Source organism: Dipodomys spectabilis, unplaced genomic scaffold (assembly GCF_019054845.1).
Source record: "Dipodomys spectabilis isolate Male_0828 unplaced genomic scaffold, ASM1905484v1 ptg000136l, whole genome shotgun sequence".
NCBI lineage: Eukaryota > Metazoa > Chordata > Mammalia > Rodentia > Heteromyidae > Dipodomys > Dipodomys spectabilis.
In genome coordinates, this window is record NW_024870813.1 from 6,175,041 (window position 1) to 6,187,717 (window position 12,677).

Here is a 12,677-nt window from a genome sequence, read left to right on the forward strand (position 1 = left end):
TAAGCAAGGGGAGAAAGAAGGAAATGAGAGACCAAAAAAGAGGGAGAAAGAGGGATAGATTAGATTACTAAAAGGTTAAAGGGCCATCTCCCCATTTGGGTCATATTTTGAAACAGAGTGACTGAAACATTTATGTCCTATCTCCCCCAACACTGGCTTCCAGCTTACTCTCTCACACTCTCTAACACATGTACTCTTAATCTCTCTCTCTCACTCCTCTCTCTCTGTATCTCTGTCTCTGTCTCTCTCTCTCCCCTCTCCTTCCTGCTTTCATGTCTAATAATGCTAAACTCTCATAACTCCCCAGCCCCAGGCTCCCTTCCACACATCCACGTGCATAGGTGCATGCCCCTCCCTTTCCTTCTCTCTTGCTTATCCCAGACTTCCCACTCAAACACCACCTGTGGCTCTAGATTGCAACAGAACATTCATCAGGTAGTTCAAAGGATCACCAAGAGCCGGGCATTATAGTGGCATGAACCGTCATCCCAGCTCTACAGGAAGTATACACAGGAAGCTGCTCCTCATGAGGCCAGCCCTCAGAACAAAGCAAGATCCTACCTGAACAAGCAGCAAGAGGGGTTGGGCAGGTGGCTGAAGTGGTAGAGCGCTTGCCCAGCAAATGAAAGACCTGAGTTCAAATCCAAGTAAAACCAAAAAGAGAAGTAATTTTTCAAAAATTATTGGAGGATGAACAAAAATGAAAGGAAATATGGTCAAAACCACAGCCAAGGCCATGGGTCTGTGCACAACCACACTGCCAGCCTGCAGCCTACCTTGGCCCAGCTCTGGCACCATCACCATTACAAGAGCATTATCATTATCATGGCACCAAACCTTTCCTGGTGCACGTCCTCTATGTCACGTACACACACACACACACACACACACACACACACACACACAGTTCTTGAACTGTGCCTCCAATGCCCTTTCAACTTAACCATCTGCTTTGAAAGTGTTCAAAATACATTTCTGTGGCTGCTTTCGTCTCCTTCCCCAAAGCTGACCTTGAAAGAAAAATCATACATGAGTGATTTATGAAGCAAGTTCTCCCAGACTCAAGAGAAGATCTATGATGGATAGGGGCGGGGAGGGAAAGAAGAGGAAATAAAGAAGTCCAGAAATGGGAGAATCCTGGCCAGAAACAGATCCCAGGCAAGAATGAACAGAGTGTATAGCTTCAGGCAAGAATAAACAGAGCATAGCTAAACAAGAGGGCAAATAATACCTCACCATTGCCCCTAAACTAAATCAAGGTGCTATGTTTCCATAGTCCACACTGAAGAGACCTTGGGGATGGCAGCTGGGGTTAGAGAACAAGATGGAAATCTTAACTCCAAGATAATGCCTTGCAAAGGAGCTCTGATCGCTCTAGAGCCACCAGCAGCAGCAGGTGAGAGCTGCAGAAAGCAGGATAAGAAGCCAGGGTGGTGAAGGGGCTGGAAAATGAGCTCACTGGCCCCATCCACTCCAGAGCCCCCTCTAGAACCCACAGTGCAACCTGTCTCTGATTTGTCCTTGTGCCTCCAGCACCCAGCACTACATCAGAGTCTAGCAGGCATTCAGGAAATAGACAACTGAGGAGTGAACACACACTGGCTGGACAAGACATGTGGGTTTCCAGGGGATAAAAATGAAGCAATAATAGGGATACAGGTGGACCCATTGCAACAATGAGATATACAAGTTGTTATGTCAAAAAATGAACTCTACAATTTTGGGAGGGGGGATTATGGGTGAGTGGGTAGGGTGGGATATGGGAAGGGATGGGAAGGGGAAACAAAAAAGGAAGCAACGATGCTTGATAAGAAATGTACTCATTATCTTACCCATGTAATTGTAACTCTTCTGTATGGAATTTTCTTTTTTTATTATTTTTTTATTGTGAGAATACCATACAGAGGAGTTACAATTACATGGGCAAGATAACGAGTACATTTCTTATCAAGCATTATTGCCTCCTCGTTGTTTCCCCTTCCCATCCCTTCCCATATTCCCCTCCTCCCCCCACCTTGTCCTCCCCCCACCCCCCACCAAAGTTGTAAAGTTCGTTTTTCGACATAACAACTTGTACATCTCATTGTTGAAATGGGTCCACCTGTATCCCTAGTTAAACGATTTGTTTTTTCCCTTCCTCTCCACAAATTATACCGACATCAAATACAGTGAAAGCATGGGTTATACCGTGGGGGAAGGACATACAAAGCAACAAAGAAATCATTCTTATAAATATGTTAGAAACAATTGCATGAAAGGGAAAACAAAAACAAAAAAACATTTGAATACTTATCTTGGGGTTCATTCCCCTAACATCAACTTATCTGACCTTTTCTGCTTGACTCAGACATATACTAGTTATTGCAAATAAGAGAAACCATGGGACCTATGTTTCTTTGGGCCTAGCTTACTTCACTTAATATAATTTTTTCCAAGTCTTTCCATATTCTAACAAATGGGGCAATGTCATTCTGTCTGATGGAGGCATAGAATTCCATTGAGTATATATACCACATTTTCTTGATCCATTCATCTACTGAGGGGTATTTGGGTTGGTTCCATATCTTAGCTATGGAAAATACGGTATTTTTATTTTGGGGGGGGGTCCGGTTGTGGAGCCTGAACTCTGGGCCTGGGTGCTGTCCCTCAGCTCTTCAGCTCAAGGCTAGCACTCTACCACTTGAGCCACAGCACCACTTCCGGCTTTTTTCTTTTTGCTTATGTGGTGCTGAGGAATCGAACCCAGGGCCTCATGCGTGCAAGGCAATCACTCTACCACTGAGCCAACCTCCCAGCTCAAATATGGTATTTTCATAATAAAATTTTTTTTTAAAAAAATGAAGCAATAAGCCAGGCGCTGGTATCTCACGCCATCAAGAGGCTGAAATCTGAGGATTATAGTTCAGAGCCAGCTGGGGCAGGAAGATTAGACTCTTATCTCCAATTAACCACCAGAAACCCAGAAGTGGAGCTGTAGCTCGAAGTGGTAGAGTGCTAGCCTTGAGCAGATAAGCTCAGGGACAGTGCCTGAGTTCAAGCCCCATGACCAACAAAAAGAAAAAAAGGAAAGAAAAGAAGCAGCAACAGAAAGCCTGAAGAACCAAGCAGGAAGATGGCAGGCATAAATGGAGGGTTTCCAAGGCAGATTTCCATTTCTTTTACTGTTGTACAAGTCCTGACCACACCATCCTCAGAAGGGATCTGCTGGGGTCTCCTGGCTCTGCTCAGGGAGCACTGTCTCCAGAGAAGGCAGTGCACTTTTCAGTTCCCAGACCCAGCAGGATTATAGCTTCCTGACCCTCACAGGGGGAAGAGAGGTGGGGATAGAAGCTACAGTTAATGTGAGCAGCTTCTTGAAGTCATATAAAATAGCCGAAGGACACGGACGATTGGCTGCGGTCACTTGCTTGTCTTTGCCCACTAGCAAATGCAAGGTAGGACCAGATATGCTTGTAAGCCCCTGACAGATGAGCTTTCCCAGGAGAACCTAGAAGGCTTCATCCCAGCAGCCTCTGAAGAGAGGGAAGGCAATTTTGAACCCTCTGCCTTTGGGCTGGCCATCCTCAGAGGAAGCTCAAAGTTACAGGGCAATTCCTTCTCCCAGTTTAAAGAGAAGACCCTGAAACACACAGATAATGACCTGGGCTCTGTCCCTGAACTCTTTTGCTCAAGACTTGAGCCCACAGCTCCACTTCCAATTTTTTTGGTAGTTAATTGGAGATAAGGGTCTCAGGGACTTTCTTGCCCAGGCTGGCTTCGAACCACAATTCTCATATATCAGGCTCCTGAGTAGTTAGGTTTGAGCCTGTGGTGCGTGGCATGACCAATGGTGCCCGTCAGGCACACTATTTTTTAGGGGGACGAGGTGAGAAGTACTGGGGATTAAACTCAGTCTCTCAGACACTCTACTGCTTAGGCCACCTCTCTGGTCCCTTTTTTCCTTGGTTATTTTCAAGGGACTCGATGATGGCTGGGCTGTGATCCTCCTGTTATTGCAGATGAATGACAGACAAATGACTTCTGCTTTCCCTGTAGCTGAGGTAACAGTGCACACAGCCATTGATTGAGATGGAGTCTCATGGACTTGGACTTTTCTACCCTGGCTGGCCTCAAAGAGCAATCCTCAAGCTCTACCTCCAAAGTTACAATATTACAGGTGTGAGCCACTGAACCTGGCTCAGACGCAGGGTTTATTGACCCTGAGATCTTTCCTCCTTCAGAAATCTAGACATGCAGTACCCATTAGGGTTGTTTTCATCAGGGAACCAGAAAATCTGTCAAATCCTTGCTTCTTTTGAAAGTTTCTTCCAAATTGCCTTTATCATTAAAAAAATTTTTTTCAAACATTTCCCCAAGTAGAAATGATAGAAAAATGGATCTCCACATCTCCTCAGCCAGCTTGACAATGACCAACTCAGTTTGGCCTGAAGGCCAAAGGCTGAATTCCAAACATAAGTGAACTACTTAAAAGGCCACAAATTCACTGAACCTTGTTCAACCCTGATCAATGCAACCTTTGCACAGGATACAGATTCTTCACATTGGCAATGGAAAAAGCATCCGAGCAAAGGATAGAATACCTCGAGTTGGCTGAGCAGTCTCCAAAGGAACCACACGTTTTAGAGTTCTGGAGTGTGAGCCTGAAAGGATTCATGGCACCCCACCCGGCTTGGGTGGGGTCTGACAATGAGCCATCTCCCAGCCCTCCAGGTCAGAAGCCTCAGAAAGGCAAAATCAGGAAGTAGAATGGGCCCACCATGATGTCATATAGGCCCTATGTACCTGAACAGAAAGACTGCAATAAGCAGACAAACCATTTCCAGTGTGGCTATGCAGGGGGAGCAAGAACGTTCATGTCATGTGAATCCTATAGCAGAGATCAGCCAGCCAGGGTCCATCAGGGAAGCAAGCAATACAGACCCCAAAGATGAGCAGCTGTTGAATGGAATAGAGCATCTCCTGACAAGCAGACGACCCCTAGCCAAACCCATCAGACACCAGGATCCACCAAAAATCCCCCAGGGCTGGAAATCCACCCTACAAAGAAGACAAGATTGTAAACTGCCTAATTTCAATCTGAAAAACCTGAGTTTGTCAGTAATTGGAAATTGGAAATCAGGACCTGGACATTGTCCCTTAGCTTTTTCACTTAAGGCTGGAGCTTTATCACTGGAACCACAGCTAGATGTCTAGCTTTCTGGTGTTTCATTGGAGAGAAGAGACTCAGGGACTTTCCTGCTTGGGCTGGCTTTGAACTGTGATCCTCAGATCTCAGCCTCCTGAGTAGTAGGACTACACACATGAGCCACCAGCACCCAGCAAGGTTGCATTGCTTGTCCTGTTTCCTACGTTAGGCAGAATGTCATTGACTCCCCCAAAGATACGATATCTTTATCCTGTACCCTGTGGAGGGAGATACTTTCCTCTAGAAACATAGCCTTTATTTCCTTAAAATATGCTCCTGCGGAGGCTCACACACAAGCAATGGCTATCAGCATCTGTAGTATAAGAACATTGTTGGTGGTTGGTTTTTAAGATCCCTGGATTATATATCTCGATGGAGATATATTCTTGCTCTCTGCCACCCTGGGAGTCTGACCTATTTGTTCCAAGCCCTTCAAGAGTTCTAAGCCTGTGACTTTGTCCAACTAATGGGGAGATCAATAGGCATTAGAAGGAGAGAGAGAGAGAGAGAGAAAGAGAGAGAGAGAGAGAGAGTCTCGGTATGTATTTATTGCCCTGGCTGCCTCTCTATAGAGTTTCTTGAGCTGGCTGTAACCCTGGACAAAGCCCTGCCCTTCCCAAATTACCAACTCTGTGTGTACTCTCTGTTCTACATTTTCTTGTCCCAGTCCAAGTGGGTAACGGCTAAGATGATAATTGAGTTTTCCTCAAATGACCCTTTTTGAGGCTTTCTGTTCTTCCTACAAAGACAATGGCTAAAGCAGATCTGCTCTGTCTCAGCCATACTCGAGTGTCTGCAGAAAACTTGTATATTCAATGAGGCAGAAACATGAAAAAAGAAACAGAGATGGGGGGGAGGGAGAAGCTTGTGCATCTAAAATGAGTTTCTAACTTTTTCTTCTCTTTGAGTCATCATTGTACTTTTGAGTGCAGTTGGTTAGAAATTACAGTTTCAGGGGCTTTCAAAATTGTTGGGAGAGATGGTCCCTCCCTTAAGCTAATAATTGAATTGCTTAATGGAGAACATAAACTTCTGTGGTGAATACTGATGCTTCTTCTTTAATGGTGTTCTGCACATCACCTCCCAGCCTGGGCTTTCTTACTCTTCTATGTGTATCAGGTAAATGTTGTTAACTCACAGTATTTCTCCCCTGGTATATACTAAGTAATAAAAATTAAGTTGTTGCTAAGATGATTTTATATTTCTGCTTCAGCTGAATTAGTGTCTGCTTTTTTTTAAGGTTAAGAATGTGTCTAAGGGAGTGTTGTTAATTAGTTTCCCAGTGGCCATTCTTTCAGGGACTCCATGCATCTTAAACAAATTGCTAAATTGTTCATGGCAAACAGTATTTTGTTAGACAGTCTTAGGGAACAGTCTGATTTGTTCCTACAACTTGTGCTAGAGCCAGACTCTGGGCTACCTGTGATACTGCTTAGAGTTTGGGTTTGTTTTCTCTATGGATTAAAGAATTAAAGGGCAGGAAAATGTTTGAGGTAGTCAGAGCAGGATCATTTTGAAAGCAAAAGATACAGCAAAATGGAATCCTTATATAAGAAGGGGTCCCTGAATGGGGATATAGGGCCCCTCGTTTTCCTCCCCCTAAGGGTGTGTTCCTAATCCAATTGGTCCAGGGGTAGATATGCCCTACAGGGAGTTTCATGATTGGTTCTCCCACTTTGCAGCAGGAACCTGGAAGTTTCCCTATGACAGGATTCCCTCCTCTCCAAGCATAAAAACAGAAAAGCCTCCTGATTGGATGGAGGCTGGGGACAGGCCCCAGGCCATATCCATAAAGAGTGCATGCACTAGGACCAAAGGCCCCATGGGTTAACTGCTTTTGTCACTTTTCCCTACCACATTTATCTATCTATCTATCTATCTATCTATCTATCTATCTATCTATTGTCATTCTTGGGGCTTAAACTCAGGGCCTGGGCACTGTCCCTGAGCTTCTTTTGCTCAAGGCTAGCCCTCTACCCCTTGAACACAGCACCAATTCAGGATTTTTCTGTGTATGTGGTGCTGAGGAATCGAACCTAGGGTTTCATGTGTGTTACGCAAGCACTCTACCACTAAACCATATTCCCCCCTACCACATGAGAGCCGATTTCAGACATCATTTTTTATCCCTATCTACCTAGCCAATGACAACTAACTTCCCCTCAATAGCTCACAGAATTTTTAAAATTAATTTAGTGATATATTAAAACACTATTTTCTCATTTCTGTGTAATATTTTGGTAGGTCTCTTTGTTGTATTGGTCATAAGTGCTCTTTACTTTTCACAAATCCTTAGAAACTAGAAATTGAAAAGATGTTTAATTATCCCAAAGAACTCTTGTAGTTCTGTTCAGCCACCAGCTGCCAATAGAAAGATGAGACTGAACACAATACCCATGCCAGATACAAGAGCCGGTTCATAGTGCCCAGGGAGAAAGAAGAGTCATTAAAGAATGGCAGAATGAAAAACAATCATTGCAGCCAGAGTAAGCCAGATTTAAAGACCCTCGAGATCTGAGAAGAGGGAAATTTATCCAGTGGACATACCAGCATAAAGATAGAAAAGGCAGTTAGCAGGGCACTGTATTGATGGAAGGAGTCAGGAAAAGAAACACGAAGAGCAAAGCAATTCATGGAAGGTTTCAGCTCAATGTCTGGTGGATTCTAAAGTTATCAATACAAAGTCTACCATCTCCTAGGCTCACAGAGTGTCTAAGTCTGTGGGTGCATACTGAAACTCTTGCATAGAATTTGTCCCTGATGAAAAACTTGGCTATGCAAATGCTTATTTTGTGGGATAAGGCAGGAGGAGAGTATAATATCCTTAAAGGTCCATTTCAGTTCTATAACACACACACACACACACACACACACACACACACACACACACACACACACACACAACTGTGGTGTCTCCAGATCTTCACTTATACCGATGGTTCCTCTCTTACAAGCCTCCTCCATTCTTTTTAACATTTTAATTGTCTTTTCAAAACTGTGCTTTTAATTGACATAACCTTTACACTTACTTATGGGCTATACTATGGTATTTGCATACATGCATATATGATATGATCAGAGTAATTAGCGTTTCTGTCTTTTCTTTGTATTTGGAGCCTTTGATAGATAAGTTTCTATAGACTATGTTCTCTCAACTAGACTATAGAACACTAGATCTTATTTCTCCTTACTACACTTTAGGACCCTTTATCCAACCTCATTCTACACTTCTCCTGTCCCTACTCTTCCCAAGCCTCAGTAATCACTATTCTACTCTCATCTTCTCTGAAACCCGCTTTTATTAGCGTCCAATAGAATAGCAGACAGTATTTGTTTTTCTTTGTATGGCTTGTTTCACTTAACACAGTGTCCTCTACTGACATCTATTTTGTAAAGAATGCCTGGGATTTTTTGTTGTTGAGTAGTATTCCATTGTGTGTTTATACCACATCCATGTTCATCCAATTGTTTGTGAATAGTTCTGCAATTCACATGAAAGTCCCGGTATCTCTTTCCTTTTTCCTTCGGGTATATACCCAGAAGCAGAATCACGGAATCATTTTTATGTGAAGTCTCCTTACTGCTTTCCATAATGGCTATACTAAGGGCTGAGTGTGGAGCTCAGTGTTAGATTGCTTGTTAGTACACAGGAAGCTTTGGGTTTGATCCCAGCACTGCAAAAGGAAAAGGAGGGGAAATAGGTGGACATACGGCTCATTCGCTTTCCCACCAGCAGTGTATACGAGTTCCCATGCTTCCCAAGCTCAGCATGCTTGTAAACATTTCTTATTTTTTACTTTTTTTGTTTGGCAATAGCCCTTCTGAGTGGGGAGAGATGACATTTTGAGTTGCATTTCCCTAGGGATTCCACCTGGGAAACATTTCAAGACATTAGTAAAGCAGTGTTTTTTCTGGATAAGACTCCACGAGCGGCAAATGGGATGCTGTGGAATTCTGAGCTTCCGCAGATCAAAGGAAACAGCCAACGTAGTGAAGGGACAACTAGAGAATGGGAGACAATGCTGGCAAGTATTCCTACAGAAGTGAGTTAATATCTAGAATAGGCATTAACAAAAAAAACAGTAATCTGGAATTTTTATGGGAAAATGACCTGAATGGATATATCTCCAAAGGAGCTATATATATGGCTGACAAGTAAACAAAAAAACATTCTCAACACCAGCTCTTCTCAGGAAATGCAAATCAGGACAGAGAGTCAGACTATCTACCAAGCTTGCTTCATGGATGACTATAGATAGCTCAAGCCTGCCAGGAGTACACCTGTAGCTAAAGTTAGGTGTACTAACTTACTGCTCAAAGGAGAACACATGCCAGACAAGTCATGGGACGTTGAAAGGGAAAGTCAGGAAATGTACTGAGACTGGGGAGCTGGAATTGAATATCCTTAGCAAATATTGCTCCGAATCTGTAAGCTGGACTTTGCTGGAGTGTTCAGTGGTTTGGGACTTTGGAACACAAACATCATGAGATGTATACCCATGTCCCTAGCAGTATTATCACTGGCATGAAAAAGTAAAAACAAGTAACTCCTGCCTGTCATCCTAGCTGCTTGAGAGGCTGAGATCTGAGGATGACAGTTCAAAGCCAGCCCAGGCAGAAAAAAAATCTATGCAACTCTTATCTACGCTCCCCCCCCAAAAAAAAAATAAAAATAAAAAACACCAAAAAGCTGAAAGTATTGCTGTGGCTCAAGTGGCAGAGAGAACCTTGAGTGAAAAGCTAAGGGAAAATGCCCAGGCCCTGAATTCAAGTCCCAGAACCAGTGCACATGCACACACGCACACACACACACACACACACACACACACACACACAAAGCTGGGTTCTCAAAGTGTGGTCTTTCTGTGCAGCCACAGAAGACCCCTCCCCTCAGCTTCTTAGAAATTCAGGAGCTCATGTCCAATCCCAGACCCTTTGCAAGAGGCTCTACACTTCTAACATCAGAACACGTTGTGCTCACACATTCCAGTTTGAGAAGTACTAGTTTAGGATCTAGGCAGACTCAGCAGCCTGTGCAGATTCATCTCTGCTCTGAGCCTTCCCAGAGAAGCATCCCATGGAACATACAGAGCCTCTTTGAGCCTTGGATTCCCTAAGTACAAGATGAAGAGGAGAATGTAGTCTCCCTCAGCATGACTGTGAGAATTCATACACAAACATGCACACACACACACACTTCACAGAACTTACACCAACATTTGTCAGTATGATTACAGAATCTTACGTCATTTTCATAACCATTGTCTGAAACAAGCAGCATGTTGCATGGCCCAGAGAATGGAGAGATTCATTGGGAAATACAAGTTAGTCCTGAAGGTGAATATTCAAGAAGCTAACTCACACTTATAATCTTAGTTACTCAGGAGTCTAAGACCTAGAGGATCACAGTTCACAGCCAACTCAGGCAGAACAATCTGCAAAACTTCATCTCCAACTAACCAGCAAAAAGCTGGAGGTGGAGGTGTAGTTCAAGTGGCAGAGTGCCATCTGTGAGCAAGAAAGCTGATTAAGAGTGAAAGGCTTTGAGTTCATGCCCCAGTAATGTCACAAAAGGAAGGGAGGAGGGAAACAAAGGAACAAGTCCCAGATATTACAGCTCTTGTTTTCCTTTAAATAGTGCTCTCTCCCCTTTTATCCCATGAACCCTCAGACAATCCCCAAGAATAGCTACCATGAAGAGAATCACCCTGCATCTGTACCCCATTTCCCTTAAGTCCCTAAAACTTGTCTTCCATAGTTGCATAGTACCTTTCACCTTTCACAACTTCTCTTTCTAGCTATAGATTGTAAAATTTCCCTCTACTGAGTCTTGTAGCTAACTGACTGCTTTTCATTATATGTGTAGAGCTTAGAAAAAGAGAGAGAGAGAGAGAGATGGGAAATTCTTTTATTTGAGAATCCTGACATTTACTAGCATAATAAAACTCTCGAGATGAAATTGCCGTTTTCCAGACAGTAATTCCATTTGCAGGACAACTTATAAGGAATTTATTTTAAAGCCAGGTAAAACCTAAAATATATGAGACATGCAGAAAGTGCAGACCCCAAATAAAACAAAATAAATGTGCTAGGGATAGAAAAATTCAGCTGTTGTCTTTCACATATTAATTAGGAGCTGACAAGAACAACAGCCCGGGGACTCAGGTTCTCAACCCATCTTGGTCTGCGTTCAGAGCTGCTGCTGGAAGTTTCATTCAACACGTTGGAAATCATCACTTCATTTCCCCTGACATGTCCCTTGCTCAGCATGACATTGTTGTGGTGTCTGTAGCTGCGGTTCATAAGACATTTCATTTGGACAGAGTTTCCCTATTTGTTGTTTAACTGATACTGCCAGCTAGCAAAAGCCAACGGTGGCTATACCGAACATTCCTCTTCCCACTTGTGTGTAGTTTTAGAGAGGTTAAATGATTTCAACAACTTCTCACGGTCGAAATGGAACAGAGCCAAATAGAAGCTCGGTACCTCTGAGTCCCAGTAGGAATGAGGAAATTGGAATAAAACCAGCTATGGCTTTAAATTAATTCTGCACTCTCAGTGCAGCGCCTCTATCACTACCTACCCAGGGAGGCAGGCAGACTGAGAGGAAGTTATAGAGCAACGTTGCAACACTGATATTTATTAAACACAAGTATACTGTGGGTACTTACCCAGGTAGATCCTGGTGGCCGGAGATCCTGACTTGAGACTTGAGTCTGGGATATAATCCCAGAGTAAAGTAGGGAGAAGTGCATAAAATAGAATGTATTGTGTCATACTGATCTTCCCACTGCCTGGTCTCCTCACATCATTATTCCATCTTACAGGACTGCCTTCTATGGGTCCATAGTAAGAGCTGTCCCTTTACAGCAGAAGCTCAAAGAGGAAGAAGGGGGGAGAAAGAGCCAACCAGCCTCAGGCTCCCACTGATCTAGTGTCAGCTACTATAGGCCTTAACTTACCAGCCCTTTTGAATGTTGACTCCTCAATACGAGGGGATGAGAGGCCTATATACAGTACAATATGTGGGAAAGCACCATGTGATCCTGATCAACACAGGCAGGAAATGCAAACCCCATGCAAAATTGGCTACAGGGATGGTGGCTGGGGAGACCAGTGATCCAAGCTCCAAAGAATGGGTGTGGGCAGAGGTTAAGCAGAACATAAGAGATGTTGAAGACAGCTAGCCAGTGAAAGAAAGGAGTTCCCTGATGAACCCAGACTCCTACTGTCCTCTTGCATTCACCAAATACAATGACGTGAGCATTTAGAATGTGAGTACATGAAAGGGGGAAGATTTGAACCTTCTCGACTCCAGAGCCTATAATCTACCCATCATAAACTGCCCCATGTATTTGGCCATAAATGTGGAACATAAATTCCACACAAATAGGCACCATCCCTGAGAGTTACTAAGGAGTCATTGGAAGAGTCTTCTGGTCAATATAAAGAACCTACTTAGATGAAAGACCAGCAGAAAGACCAGATGAAA